A 16,014-nucleotide genomic window follows, 5' to 3' on the forward strand; every position below is an offset into this window, starting at 1 on the left:
CTCCTTGCTGACCTGAATGGTGTCACCATACTCTTGTCACTGACTGGGTGATGGAGCAAACTACATAACCAGGCCTAATGAACTCAATTAATTGTCAGGGAGATTTTGGGGGCAAGCTTCCTGTGTGTACCTGTGCTGTATGTTAGCAGCCTTGGGAGATGGAGTCCTCTCTACCTGGTAGACACTGGTTATTTTATGGCAATATTAACTCTACAGCAATCTTGGAATCTAACCATTAGTGAAATGTTGACTAATTCTGAACAAATGTCTAAGATGTAATAAAATAGGGAAGAATTGAATAGTAGGTGAGGGATGTTGGGGTGGTGGGAGAGAGAGAGAGAGATGTCTCAGCCTGGGCTGCCCCAAATGGCATTCTCTCCTCGCACCCTTGGGGGACGGGGCGAATGTGAAGGGAGTATGAAAGCCAGGTGCAGAAAGTCTGACTGTGGGTGCTCACCCTTCCATGCTGTGCCTGCTGGGATCATCATCTGAACACCCTTGCTTCTGTTCCACTGAACTTTGAGATCTGCTATGTCTGATCCTGTAGTCTTTCTGCTCTGCACTTGCCTCTTGGGTAACATACAGCTGGTGTCACAATGCTCAGAAATGTTTCAGGTTGTGCAAAGAGCAGAGGAAACTGAGGGATGAGAACTCTCATTTGAAAACTAGGTCAGAGTCCAAGATTTTTCACTTGTATTTGTAGTCTTTTTCTTGTGTTCTTTTATTAACTTAGGTCCCTTAATACCTTTCTTCTCTTTTTTTTTTTTTTTTTCTCCTCATGTCCCTTTTCCTTAAAAAGTGGGATTCTTCTAAAGAGAATTCTTAATCCTTGTAAATCACGGATGCAGGATCTTGCCTGTGTAAAGAGAAGTGCATGGGTTTTTGAACTGATGCACTTGTTCACCCCCTTGTTGATCAGGGTCATGCTCAGCTTAGGGAAATTTGGAGTGATAAATCACCTCTAAGGTAAAGCCAAGAGGTGAGGATCAGGCCAGGTTTGAGGAGTTATCAGGCACAGCTGCAGTGCAGGGGCAGTCTAACTCTGGGGGGGAAGGGGGACACCCTTGGCATCAAAGCAGCTCTTGAGAGAGAGAGAGGGGCAGGCCTGGGCTGAGACTTCTTTTGTTTGCAACGGTTCTTACCAATGACCAAGCTGACCTTGAACACAATCAACTGTGCCTTAAAGCCCTAGAATGGGGGTAGTGCACACAGGGTCTCAACAGTCTCCTGGCAGGCCTTTGCTGATGCATGGTCTCAGCTGTGGAAGCAGAGCAGCAACTGCAGCAGAGGTACTGCCTTTGCTCATGTGTTTTCATGCTTAGAGAAATGCATCTCTGCCACCTGTGTGTGAGGAGCTTCCTTGCACTCTTGCTTATGGTTTTCACTTTCTGTTCCTGTTTTGGAACAGAAAGCACCTCTCCCATCAATGTCCTTGGAAGCCCTGAAGCCACCATCTTTCCTGGGCAGTTCTCTGCATTGGTGCTGCCTAGAAGGAAAGGGAAAGATGCTGTTACTGTGACAAACACATGCAAAGTAAGTTCTAATTACTGCCTTGAAAAGTCAAATATTTGTTGCAAGCAGAGGACTAATTGTGGGGGGAGGGAGCGGAAGTCGAGGCTCTTGGAGTGTAAGTGGAACAGATGCCCGGACGCCTTGGGGAAACGCAGCTTTCCTCTACAAATCAGAGCTTTAAATTACAAGGCTTTTACCAACGAGAACAGTTGTGGGAAGTCGTCTGCTCTCATTTGCGTAATGGCTTCTGTCACTGGTGATTAGACACAGGATGAAGGAAAAGAAATTTGACAATTAGGAATGAGCGATCATTAATCAGAATCTTTGTTAGAAGGAGGGAAGGGGGGGAGAATATCCCACAAACAATGGAGGCAGCCACCAGAGCCACAGTGAAGTCCACAAGATGCATAACTAAGTGTTCCTGTTGCTCCACAGAGCCCTCTCTGCCTAGGTACAGGGCAGCAAACAGGGTTTTGGCTGGGTTGGAAAGCTTGGGGAGGACGGCAGCGAGGCAAAATCCTTCCAGTCCTGTTCAGTGATTCTCAGATACCTACTTAGTAAGGGAGAGAGCATATCTGGGAGAGCAGTCCTTCCCCTACTGACACCTTGCACTTCCATCTCAGTGCCTGGCCACAAACTGACAGCAAATTACACGGAAATTATGTCTTAAATTTTCTGTCTCTCCACTTCTTGCATGCAGTTTCTCGTGTGGAATAGAGCAGGCAGGGACCTTGACTGGCATGCAGAAAGCTTAGGATGGGCAACATGAAAGCAGTTTCAGGCTCTTTTCCTGATAATGTCATTTTCTACAAGAGCAAGAAGGAACCTGATGGACTGCATGACAGGTAAAGAAAATGCAGTGGTGACTTCTCTGTGTCTGTCATTTGCTGTCTTACCTCATCATCCAGTGATGCACAATCCAGTATATGCATTTGTTTGGGTTTTGTGGACTTTGATCAAATTATCAGTACATATGACATCTATGTTACCTGTTTTTCCTACAGCTGTCATTCATGGTCTTGTCAGGCTAAACAATATTTTGGTATAGTTTGCATGAAGAGACATTGCCTCTGATGCAATCAACAGCTCTAGCTTGGGAGGGGGTATGACAGACCATTTGTGGGGCATACAGTGTTGGTTGGTTCATCTGAAGACTTAAGCTTACTGGATCCATTGATTTCAGTGGCAATTCCTGTCTTTGCAAGGCTGGGTCATTTACTTGGGGTGAAGGTCTCCATCAGGGTGATTATTCTTTCTGTGACTGGAAATCAAAGCAGATACAAAGGGGAGAGCTGAAGCCATGTTGCCTCATTCCCAGCTGGCTCTGAGCTCAGACAAATGACACCAGCTTGGGTTTTCAGCCTCTTCCCATGGCTGGTGTTCACCACAGGAACTCAAATGAAAGAGAAAATAGATCAGGACAGGATCTAACACGGCTTTTCATCCAGAGCTCATAATGACAGAAGTTAGGAGAATCACTGGTCACATTGCTTAGGATGGGGAGATATGTCTGGTAGTGACTTCTATCCCCTCTTGAACACAAGAGGAGGGCTGCTTCTCATTCTCAGCAACATTTAAAATGTGTGTTTACATTTGGAGGAGTGCACCTCATGCTCTTTGTAGAGGGGAAGGTAGGTTGTGGTGTAGTGGGTCAGAATTCACTTCACAAGCTTGCAGCAAACCCTGAGCAATCCCAGACTTTGACATGGCAGGGCATTGCCCTTGCTGTAGGAAATGTCACTGTACTGGATGGCAGGAGCACAAGTGTGACTTTCATCTCAGTGTCAGCTGTGGTTTTTTTTTTTCCTGAATAGTCAGCGTTTGCTGTTGAATGCTTTGATGGGGAGGACCTTTGGATGTGACTTAACCTCTCAGGAAGCCAGGAAGGGAGGCAAGTGTATGCTCTCCTGGGTGAAGGTAATCTGTGTTACAGGATCTGCTGCATGCTCTGTGCTCCCTGAGCTGCTTAAGCACTGCTGGCCTCATCCAGTGTGAGGGCTCGAGCTGAGCTGAAAGCAGCTAAAGGGGTGAGGTCAAATAATTTGCTTCTATAAAAGGACAGTCCCTGTGCCCACAGAGAGGGTACACAGGGTTATAATAGCATCCAAGGGGGTGGTTTCTGTGGAAGAGATTAGTACCACAGGCAATGGGCTGATTCTGCTGCAAGTTCCCCTGCCAGGACCTCTGACATTCAGAAGCTGCTCCTAACCATCTGTGTTTCATCGGGTTAAAATCCTTCTGGCAGCAAAGAATTACTGCTACTGGTGGGTATTTGGGTCAAATGCCAGCCACTACAGGCTGTGGAGCTGGAGGCAAGGCCTTGCTTGGCATTTGAGGTAATAAGCTTCTGGTCTGTCAGTTCATGGGGACTGCAGAGATTTGTAGAACTGGGGCGTCACAGGGCCATGTTACTTGGGCTGTCAGGTCTGACAGTACTCTAGTGGAGCAGACCTTAGTGCTCTTTGAGCCTGTGTTTGGGAGTGGTACGCACCTGAGGAAGGAATCTCCAAGTGGAATTGAGGGCTATGAAGGACCCATTCATCTGCCACCAGTTCACTCCAAGCACAGCTTGGGGCCTCTTGCTTCCAATTCCTCCCCAGCACAGAGGCAATCCTGTGTCTCCTGCTTTTGCTGTTTGTTTATAGCTCTCCCCATCCCATCTGTCTTTCTCTTCTCCTTCCTCCCCTTCCTTTTCCCTCCCTCTCCCTCCTCCCCCTCATTCCCTGTAAGCGATTAATCATTTTGACAGGCTCAGCGATGGCCTTTATTTCCTTGAGGCAGCCAAGAAATGTCTGTGAGCACCTTCTCTGACACCCCTCGTGTTCTCTCGCCAATCAGATCAGCCACTTTGCTTGGAGTGACACCATCAGAAATGTGGGGAGGGGAGCAGGGGGGAAACTCCAGCAGAGTCAGCTGGGAAACAGGCAGTGGGGCAGCATACAGTTGGGGTGCCATGTGGGCCCCCATTCGCTGTGATGAATGTGTCACTTCACTATAGCTTGAATGTGTCATACTTAGCTCCCTCCCTCTCCTGAGGCTCCCCTTCAAGTCTTGGTTTCAGTGCAAAGGCACTTGAGAAGAAATCGGGCTTCTCAGGAAAATATCAGCCTCCAACAGAGTGGCTGGAGGCAAGAGCTGTCAGAGGAGAAAGAAGAGCAGGCTGAGATCATCAAGGGAAAAAGAATGGGGATGATTTTGCAGATGGATGTGGAAGTCTTCCTGAGAAACTCCCTTTTGTCATGTGCAGAAAGGAAGTTGCTTCTGAGTCTCTGTCGTGATTCACCTGGACTTGTCACGTTGTCATGAGGATGCCTTCCATTCACCTGCATCCTGAGAAGCTCTCAGGCCACAGTACCTGCTCTTGCAAATACCCTGTTACCTAACTAGAATGAAAATGGGGTACATCAGGGTGCATGATGTTCCCAAAAGATATTATTGTCTGCTGTAATCAAGCTTTACTGTACCCACTATCCCCTCAGCATGGAACCAAGGAATGCTGTACATATAGAATTATTCTTTTCCCTCTTAAGCATGAAAGCCAATATCCTCCACAGTGGGAATGAGATGTAATACTACCTATTCTGCTTAGGGGCTCTGGGGATGTCTAGGGACCCTTTGTGCAGGGCAATGGATTGTAACTAACATTTACAGAAGAGATTGTGAAGAAGAGAAAGAAGTTGTAGGTGATGCACTAGAAGTCAGATGGAATGTGAGGTAAAGGTCTTGGACAAGGATGTCAAGTATCGTAAGGCAGGAGACTGAATACAATGACTCGAGGGGTCCTTTCTAGTCTCGTGTATCAAACAAGTAAATAAGCCCTGAGCTGAGCCTAGCAGAGAGTTAATAGGCTCATCCCAGGTAAAAGGCCCTAGCGTGAGACTGTTCCAATTCTTTATTAGACCAAGGAGCATGGTGGATAGAACGAGCTGTGCTTTGAAGTCGCCACATCTTGCAATGGGATGGAGGCAGCAACGCAGGGCCAAACCCCAAAGCTCAATGCAGCTTCTCCTCTGTGAGGAGTAGCCAGGCAGGCGATAGCTCCCAACTGAGTCTAGGAAACTCACACCCTCTTACTATTTGCCATGTAAGCTTGAGTTCTTGCCCTACATGAAAGGCATGAAAGTTTTAGAAGCAGACTGAATGGTTTCAGTGAAGCAGCCAAGGAAAAAAACACAATCTCACTCCTACATCTCCCTGTTGTTTGTTTTCTCCTCAAAAAGGTTGCCTTTCAGGTACAGATGTAAAAACTGATACAGCCTGAGTCCCAAGGGAGGGCAACGAACTCATCTGGAGTGCCCTACAGGGCTGACTGCATCAGATGTCTGGAAGGTAGGAAGTCTCAAACAAAAGAGGAGTTAACAGGCACTTTCCATCAGGCAGCTGTGCTCCCTCTGACAGACATGCTGCCCCATGTCTTGGGAGTGGCCTCTGCCAAGGTCACTGCTGGGTTTCTCCCAACCAGCATTTCTCTCAAGTAAATATTGATTTTGTGCTGGTGGTGCTAATCAGTGTTGTTGAAAGAGAGGCTGTAAATGCTTGGCAGAACAGTGGTGGCCCTTCTTGGCAGCTAGGCTCATTCATCTGCCTCATTTTCTGCAGGCTTGTGCTCATGGGTCCAGGGTGAGGAACACTGGCTTTGGGCTGCCTGACTTGTGACCACTAACAGCTTTTGTGCTTCTTCTCCAGTGTTGGGTGGTTATGTTCGCTCCCATGAGATCAGTCAAGGAGGGAAGATGTTCATTAGCAGCAGAAAATGGCCTGTCCCTGGACAGTTTACTTCCAGTAAAAGGTAGTAACGTTTCCTTCTTGGATATAACACAAGAAACAAACATACCAGAGGTCTTAAACAGTTTATCTCAGTTTTCAGAGAGAATGTATGACTTTTTCAGAGAGAATGTATGAAATTAAGTCCAACCAATGCACTTAATGCTGGCTATCCTAAAAGCCTGTTTAAAATCATCAACAGACATAGTGAAATCTAGGTCTTTAAGGGTCCCTGCCTGTTATGTGCACTCCAGGCTTTGAATCATGTAGCATTGCAGTGACAAAATTTGTCTTTGCCCTCCCAAGACATGAGCAGCAAGCCAAACTCAATGCCGTCTGCTTTCCTTTTCTCTTTACGAGGCCTAACCATGGAAAGAAGAACCTGGGGGTAAGCAGCAGTGGCTTCTCACTGTTGGTTTCTTCTGTTATTCAATTTTGCATGCCCAGAAGGGTTGTGATACCCAAAAATTCAATTCTGCTTGCCCAGAATGGTTGTGGTGTCTTTATCCTTAGAAATACTAACTTGACTGGCCAAGGACTTGAGCAACATGATGTAATTTCATTACTTTAAGCAGGAGTTTGAACTAGATGATCTCTTGAGGCCTCTTCCAACCTAGGTTATTTTATGTTCCTATGGGTTTGCCCAAGAGAACTCATCAGCTGAAGTACTGTATTTCATAAAGTGTTTATAGAGCCCACATAACCCAGGATGTAAGGGAAGCATCAGGTTATTCTATTTCTCTGTGTAGAATCCTTTGTGGCAGGATGTTGTAGGCTACTTTCTTTGGTCTCCAGGGTTATGAAGAGCTTCCTCACCAAACTAGCCCCATGTCTGTCAGCAGAGCTGGTCAGCAATGCAGGCTTAGGTGGATGGTAATGGATTGAGAGCTCTTGATCATTACATGGGAGATGTTTGTCACTTCCCCACAGTGAGTGTCCACACCAGGCAGTGGAGACGGTGGGATGCTGCAGGACAAGGACTGTAGAAGCAACAGCAGCACTGCCACATCAGCGCAGTACTGAGGCTTGGCTCACTGCTGCAGCTGAGCCAGCATTCTCTGCTCTGTGCTGTGCTGAACTGGTGAAACGAATGAGCTCACTTGGGGATGCCAATGTTGCTGTGTAGATCACGTTGCCTCTCCTCTCCTGGAAGTCTGTGACCTGGTTGCACCAGCACTGTTGTGGCCCTGAGCCAGCTAGAGTTAGGGAGAGCCGTGCCCCCAGGCAGGAGCTGACCTTCAGCCAGGATGCTTTGTGCTCTTTGAGGTGACAAGGTGACTTGCCTAGTTGCAAATGGGAAGGTGTAGCCATTGGGAGCTGAAATCCCCCACAGGGGACAAGCTGGACTATGTCCAGTCTGTTGAAGACTGAATGAGAACTTGCCTCCACTTTTCAGGGTTCAGGATCTAATTTCAGAACTTTGTCTGTGCTGCATGCTTTGCTGTTGCTGCCCCAATGGATTTTTTTTCAGGTTCAGGTGCTAAGCATCCTTGTAGAAGTCTGGGTCATTCTGTCTCCTGGAAAATCTGAGATATCCTTGGTTATTGGCAAGCATGTCCATGTTGTGTAGCTGTTCCAGACTTACAAGCAGCACCTGGTGCTTAATGCGAAAACTGGAGCATGAAGTTAACTTTGCACATTCTGTTAGGTGACTGAGGTGTTTGTGCCCTTGGAGACTTCAGAACTGGAGGCTGGGTCAGTTGGTTTTAAGAATCTCACATTTTGCAGTGCCCATCCAGTGGAGACATTTGTGTCTGAGCTCTGTCTGTCTGGGCTGCTCTGAACATTATGGATGTGTTGCTGCTGTCTTTGTGGAGTGGATGAAAGTGTTTGTGGTAAAATGTAATCAAGTGGAAAATTGCAGTGCATATAAACACATATGGCACTCAATGACTGGGCATTAGGCACAGTGACTGCAGGCAAAAAAAAATTATCTGTAAACGTTTCGCAGCAAGTTTCAAAATCTTAAAGAACAATAAGATATTAGCAATTTAATGGGGTGATTCAGCGAGGCAGTGATCCTTAGGTTGGGAGAACAAGGATGCATGCAGCTGCAGTGACGGGAGTGGCTGGGATTACTCAGCCAAGCTCAACAAGCCCTGTCTCCCAGCACAAGACAGTTGCCAAAGGTTTCCTCCACATGGCAGTGTGGCTATGCTTGGAGAGGAGAGAGCCAGGAGGTGGCCCATGAACCTTACCAGTACCATCTTCCAGCCTCCTCCAAGAGCCTACTGTTTACAGCAGCATGTGGAAGAGGTTGTGTGTGGTCAATGAGGCAGAACTGATGGGCGAGGTGGATCAGGCCTGGCTCAGGTTGGGAGCTGTGGAGGCACTGCAGGTCAGTGGCTGCCTTGGCCTCCCAGAAAGTGAGAGCCGGGTCTCATTCATCTCCTGTGCCTTCAGGCTCCATCTGCTTATGCTGCCCAGGATAGCAGCTTTCCAGCTACTGCAGAACACGCAGCAGTCAAATCCTTCTTCAGGGCAACTATTTTGCACCTTGCCAAAGGAGCTCTGTCATCTACTGGAACTGCATTTGGATCTTTCACATCTATAACCATGGGACTCGCTGCCCGAGCAAGGTGTCTGTCTCCAAACCTCTCCAAGCCTTTCACTTTGATCCCACCACCTACAGGGAACATGCCAGCATGTGAAAGTGATTTTTTCCTGAGTGACAGAAGTACCAGAAAGGTGTTTTTCTTCTCTTGCTGTGCTGACTTCCCTTTTTCTGACAGGAAAAAAGTTACCTGTGAGTGGGGGGAGGAAAGCAACTTGCCAGTGTCACCTGGCTGTACCTTTCCCAAAAGATACAGGAAAGAAAGTAGCTTGAATACCAGGAGGAATATAGCTTTGCTGGCTTTACTGACTGCCCTGAGGCCCTGGATCTGGGAGACAAAATTGCACAAGAGTTAATGGGAGAACAGCTTCTGAAGGAGTAAAGAGGGCACCAAATGGGAAAACCAAGGATATCAACAGTTTGGCTCAGCAAAGCCTGGCTGATTCCAATCCTCTCTGGGGAGAAATCTTCTCAAACTAATCTGTGAGTAAGATCTGCCCAAGTGAAATAAAAATAAACAAAATCAGTGTTTCTGGGCCATAAATGGCTGCTTTCCAGGAATTCAAGGAACACAGTGGGGCCCTAAGGTGATGCAAGTAAAGCAGTAGGTCCTCTTCAGCTTTCTGCACGGGATCTTTAATTTTCATACTGGTTCATACACAACCATGAAAACATGCCTTTTCCTGTATTTGATCCTGGAAATGGAGACCCAAGTACCTGGATCATTAGCAAAGTGTAACTTTGGTGAGATTACAGGCAGGCATCTGATGGTGTCCTTGGCTTCATCTAGCAGACTGCCTAGGGCTGGACTTTGGTAAGACAACATACCTATCTCACTTGCAGATTCAACTCTGAATGAAATTGGTGAAAATAATGGTGGGAGAAACTTTTAATGAGTTGTTATTAAATAAAATTTACTTTCAGTATATGGTTTTTATCCATTGAAAAAATTCTTGCTTTTAATCCTATCTCTTTAAATGTGTTATATTAGAAAGAAAGCTTGTATTTCTTGCCTTGTGTCACCTGCGGGTTTAAGCACTCACAGTGTTTACATCTATAAGCATTCTTGCTCTTTCTGATACATAAATACCATAGGGAAGACATCGTCCAACTAGGAAATCAAGCTGATGAGGCATGTCTAACACTACTGAGTGCGGATGCATTTACCTACAGAATTCCCCTGGCTTTATAACAATCAGATGAAGTCAACCCTCCAAGGATTGTCCAGAAAACTCCCAAAGCTCTCTGCTGTGGTCAGTTTTGAATGTGAAGTTCTTCTCAAGACTTGTCCACTCTAAAGGGCTCTGCATTTGCTTGAACTAGCTCCCTGCCTGTTATACTCTCTGCTTTACTACCTGTGGACTGTAGCTTGTTGCCAGCTTCCTGTTTTCTCTGGGTATTTCCATGCTCCTGCAGCACTAAACCCAATGGGTTTGAGTCTCCTCCCTCAGACAGAAGGGGTTACTCATCCCTGTCCTTTGCCTGCTTGATGTCATCAGTCTGCACATAGATCTGGAGGCAGAGGTCTCCTAGACCACGTACCTGTGGAGGCCAGAGCAACAAAATCTTTACCTACCTACCTCAGCTTTCTGCTGAGAACACCGACTCTTACCTCCTGCCATCTGAGAGAGAGGACCATGTCTGCTGGGGTTTTGGGTGGAGATGTAATGCCCAATTTCCACGGGGAAGTGCAGGACTAAAGAACAGTAAGGCTTTCTGGGTACACTATCATCAGTTCCTGCTACTCTCTGCCCTCTTCTCTGTCTGTCCATAAATCCTCTTGCGAGCCTTGCATGCATGGTGCTAGATGCAAACTCATCCTCAGGACCTATGGACTACTCAAAGCTCCCCACTGTGACTTGTGCTTGCTTCCAGTTCCCTGGATTTCAGATGCATCAGAGGTAATTTCATTCATCCTGCCCTAGAGCTGGGGTCAGATCAGCCATGAAGCCTCCGGGTGAAGGGAACAGAGCTGTGGTCCAGGGTTGAGGGGATTCAAGTGCAGATGGAAGTAAATGTGTAATGGCTGGATTTTCTTGGAAATATTTATTTTGGTGTGTTTGCCTGAGGCATGCCTTGGCCTAGATAGAAGTCTCTGGCATCAGAGGGGGCTTCTATGTGAGCTCGCAGTCACAGAATTGCCCTTCAGCATGAGCAAATGAACTACAGGCTGAGGCAGGACCCTGAACTTGTGAGCTTATATGTACTAGTTTCCCCAGGGAATTGCTGGGAAAATGTGGGCTTAGCTGGGAGAGCCTTTGCTGAGCTGCTTACAAGCATGACATGCTTCTGAGGAAGACTAAGAGAGGGAGGGCTTTATGGTTCCCAGTGGATAACTGGTGTCTGCCCCTGGCCCTGAAGGTCCTACCTGCACTGGCAGCTGCTTCTGTGTCCAGGGATTACAGTACAGTAGTCATCCTGGTGAAGGTCCTTTGAAGGATGACATATGGATCTGCCTTCTGTCTTATGACCAGAGGAGGGGAGAAAGTCCATGAGCAGTTGTGTGAGAGACTTTGTAATTAGCTGCTGAGCCATAAGACTGCTCTCTTTGAGTAGGTACAGTCACCTCCACTGCTCCTGTGACTCAAACACTTCTCTGAGATGGGCAACTGATGGTGGTGCCTTTTACACAGGTCAAGAACAGAAAAATGCTCCTCTTGCTTGCTGTAGCAGGTGGTTTGATGCTCAGTAGGCAAACTAGAGATGGTAGGGTTGATAGAGTGCATGTGCTGGCTATTGCTGTGACAGATTATGAAACCACCTGAGTCACACACCATTGTCCCCACCCACATGGAGGCTATGGTATTTGAGGCAGGTCTGGCTGTCACACCTGAAAGAGCTCTGCAGCTCAAGCACAGCCAGGGAGAGATTTTAAGTCAAAAAGCAGCTGTTCAGTCACTTGGTGTAAGCTTGCGGGTAACTGAGGGAATTCTCCTTGTTTCTTTTGTCTAAACCCCTCCTTCCCAAAGGGCTTCCTGTCAGGGTTTGAAGGCACTAGGACAGAAAATTTACTGCTGCTCTGAAGAATTTGCTCCAGAGGTGAAAGGCTCCCATCACTTCATATAAAGCCCATCACTGAATCTCATTTTTGACTGAAATTTGTCTGGGTTTTCTGTAGGTTCTTTTCTTTCTCTGTCAGCATCTGAAACTTGTATGGAAAGAGTCACACTCCCCGAGTCTCCAGTACTCAAGCTGCCTTTGACCTCTGGGTGCTGCTCCAGCTGCTGTGCTGATTTTTGGTTTATTTGGGCTGCAGCTGCCCTTGCTGAACAGCAGCCAGACCTTGCTGGGTGGCCTGGCCCGTCTTGCAGGAGGATTTGCCATGAGGCCGGCTGCTGCCTTTTCTGTACCTGCAGTCTCTGGTGCTGTGATGACAACCTGCCTTTCCCAAGGTGACTCTCCAGGTCTGCAGGGGAGGACTCTGCTCCTCAGGAGCAGCTGTGATGTGCTCTCTCTTGGTGCAGTGGCCAAGGCATTGCTGTCACCTCTGGCAGTTGCTGTACAGCTGTCAGATGCTCTGACTCCTTCCCCAGCAGGACAGAGCTGATGCTGGTGCCTGCTGATGCTGGGATTGCCTCCCGCATCCAAGAGACTGGATTGTTGTTGCTGGTTTATTAGATGTTGCCCTGGAAAGGCTCTGTCAAATACTGGGTCTTTCACCCACAGCACAACCAGACAATCACTGCCCAGTTGTTTCCAGGCACTGGAGAAAGTGTATCTACCTGATGCTGGATGTGTCTGCAAATGCCCATTCACACTGGGACAACAAAAGAGCAGGAGTGGATGGGCAAATTCCCATGTTATGGCCCCGCATGAGGGTTACGTTGAAAGGGGGTGGCTGTGGTGGAAAATGAAAGCCCCAGCATGTGACAGTGGCAGTGCTTTCCAAGTGCTTTAAGGCAGACAAATAATCAGTTAGTGAACAAATAGAGAGCCATCCTTTGGGTCCGAAGGAGGAGAGCTCAGACCCAAAGGGGCCGGGTTTTGAAGTGTCTGGACTGTGATCAAATTGGGGACAATGGTGTTGATGAAGGCGTCTGAGGTAAGTGGAGGGGGAGAGCAATGAAAAAGCCCGGCTAGAAGGAAGGCAGACAGACAGAACCAACCCCTTCCCTTGTGGGAAAGACAGCGAGGGCAGGGATCGGAACGGGCAGCTCTAGGGGTATGTGGCAGTGCCACGCGGTGGCGCGAGCGTGGGCACAGCCGCAGGTGACCGCCGGGGAGGGCGGGCAGTGGCCCGGAGCTGCCGTGCGCTGCCGCGGGATGGCCACGGCGTGGAGCCCGCGCTCCGTGCGGCGCTCCGGGGCTGCCGCGGGGACCGCGCCGTGCCCGCCGCGCAGCGGGGATGCTCTCGGCCTGCGGAGGGGCGCCCGCCGCTGCAGGGGCTTCAAGCTGAGCTATCAGGAGGGCCAAAAACCTGACTCTGAACTGAGATACCTTAGGAGCATTTCTCCCATGAAAATCTCTGCTGGCACAGGGCCCCCATGTGTCAGATACACCAGGCATGAATCTGAACCCAGTTTCAGCCTTAGTTTGGAGCCCATCTGCTAGACCTGGATTGGACTTGCCTCTCTCTTCTAGACCATACCTTGCGTTTCTGGGGATGTAAGTGAGACCAGGTACCTGAACACTGGCATTAGGAAGGATGCTGTCTGCTGTGCTAGATGCTGGACAAGTACAAACATATGGTGCAAGTCATATTTTCATTGTGCCACATATGTTGTCATATACCAACACAAACCAAACCTGCTGAGGTCTCTGTGTACTCTAGTCACACTGTCAGAAGATCTCATATATGTGAACTCTAATTTTGGTTACTCCCATTTCTCTTGCTTCCCTCCCTCCCCCCCCCCTCCCCCCCCCCCCCCCCCCCTCAATCATAAAACAAAAGAAAAAAATTTCCATTTAATCTGATTCTCTAGCAGGGAAATCAAGTCCAGGCCTGTTTTCCTTGGCTTGCACTGCTTTTTTTCTTTGCACCACTGGCTACTTTTCTATCTTTCCCTGCACTAGAAATAACACCGGCATGTACCTCGCCTCAGCTTGGAAGAAGCTTCCAGTACCTCCCTGTACTCACAGCTATGGTACAGCCCCAGCAGCCCGCAGACACACTGGCCTCAGCTGTGGTGTCTGCCTGTCCACAGGAAAGGAGGAGGGAAAGATGATATGAGATGCCCCTTCCCAAGAGGTGATGCTCTAACTCCTGTGATCACTGTTTCTGGTGCAGGGGGTTCTTATTCTGCTTCCCTTCCACACTACCAGCAGGGTTGGGACTGGGTCCTGGCGCCCCACTGAGTGCTCCCCGCCTACTTCCCTCGGTCCAAACCCAAAACGGGGAGCTGCCTGCCTTTTTCGCCTTGCTCTTCCTCCCGGCAGGGAAGGGAACAACCTGTGCCTTGGCTCTCTGCAGGGAAGGTGCGGCGGGGGGAGCCGCGGGGCCGGCGCGGGTGCGGAGCTGCAATGAGCGCTCTAGACCCACGAGGGCAGCAGAACACTGCGGGAGAAGCGGGCTCAGCCCGAGGTGGCCGCGGGCTGGTGACAAAAGGAACCCCGACATGGGGCTCTTCACAGGCAAGTGGGTCCGGGACTGCTGCCTGGGAGGCTCAGAAGATGCTGCGGAAGAGGTCAGGCACACTGCCTGCCTAGGGAAGGAAGGACCCATCTCCGTTCCCTCTTGGGACCAGGGCTAGCCCCAGGCTTGCCCAGGATCTGAGACTTGGGGTCATGGGAATGGGGCTGTGCCCCAGGCAGATGCCAAGGGGATGGATCTAGAAAACCGGCATCACACTGCTGCGTCCTTGCCCTGGTGCCTGTTGGAGCACTTCTGGGTCTGCCCTATGCTTGGCCATCACCCCCTTTTCAGAGGAGGTCTGACCCTGGAAACACATTGGAAGGGAATCTGTTCTGGTGGTTTTCTCTGCATCTGCATGCCAGGGCTCTGTACACGGCTCTCACAACACTCACCAAGCATCACCTATATTTCTCATGGCTCAGAGAAGCCTGAATGCCATTTTCAGTGTACCTAAGGTGGAGAGCATCCTGACTCTGGCCAGGTGGTGTGGTCAGTGGCTGAACTTATGCCTTCCTCCTCTCCCAGCAGAGGGAAAGCCACTCAGGTGGAAATGAGAGAGTCAAGGATCTGTTAAATTCCCCAGTAGAGCCACAGAGATTGGTTCCCCAATGCTCCTGAGACTTGGGGATGCCAGTGGCTAAGGTGAGCTCTGACCTAGGCTGCAAATGCAAAGCCCCGAATAAAGCAATGCAGTGCTGTGAAGAGCTCATACCTTTCCCCCTGCTAGTTATGTACCTACCACTGCAACCAAGCCATAGAGTGGCTGCAGCGAGTGACTCTGAGACCCAGAGAGCACAGCCAGACACTGCCACCCCAGACCTCTGCTCACCAGGTCTGTGCTCCTAGCCCTTCTCTGCAGCCCCTCCTTTTCCCTTCTTTCCAATCCTCTTGTACTGTATTCTTGGCAAGGGTGCTGGCTCTCAGCCCCTGCACCTCATGTGCCCTATTGATAGCTGGTAATTTATGTAAATCTCCTAATATATGGATTCTGGGATCAGGACGGAGGGTTTGTGTGTGAGATGAGATTAATATGTTTGCAGATTCTCTCTGCAAAGAGAATGAGAGAGGCAGGCAGGGCTGGGACGCTCGCCCTAGGTCTCTATTAGTACTCTGCGTGCACTCACCGTGCCCAGTCTCTGCCACCACGTGGCCGGCGGTGCAGGGGACTCTCCCTGCTTTGGCCACCCCGGTGACCCACAGCCAGCCTTGCGGGCCAGCTGCCGGGACTGCCCATTTCTGGGAGCCCACAATGTGCCTGCTAGTAGTTTCTGTCTCTGTCTGCTCCACCGAAGTTTCAGCATCTCCGGAAGGTGGCCAGACTGAGCTGTGACAGGGACTGCTGCTGCTGCAGGACTGTGTGGCCCCCTGAAAGTGCTGGAAATCTGTGGCTCAGCTTTATTCTCCCCGTGACAGTTCAGGACAAGGGAGGCTGCTTGTAGCCACTGGCCTCATGGTGCAGCTAGGGCTCAGCCCCTCCTGGTCCAGGTCAAACTCAGGGGTGGGGTGGTGCAAGCAGCAGGGCATGGGCTGGGGGGACCAGCATGAGAGAGGGGTGGCAGGGTACAGGGCCCCGGGCAGTGGGAAGATGGTGATTCCCAGGTTTGATGCCCAC

This window comes from Corvus moneduloides, chromosome 8 (assembly GCF_009650955.1).
Source record: "Corvus moneduloides isolate bCorMon1 chromosome 8, bCorMon1.pri, whole genome shotgun sequence".
NCBI lineage: Eukaryota > Metazoa > Chordata > Aves > Passeriformes > Corvidae > Corvus > Corvus moneduloides.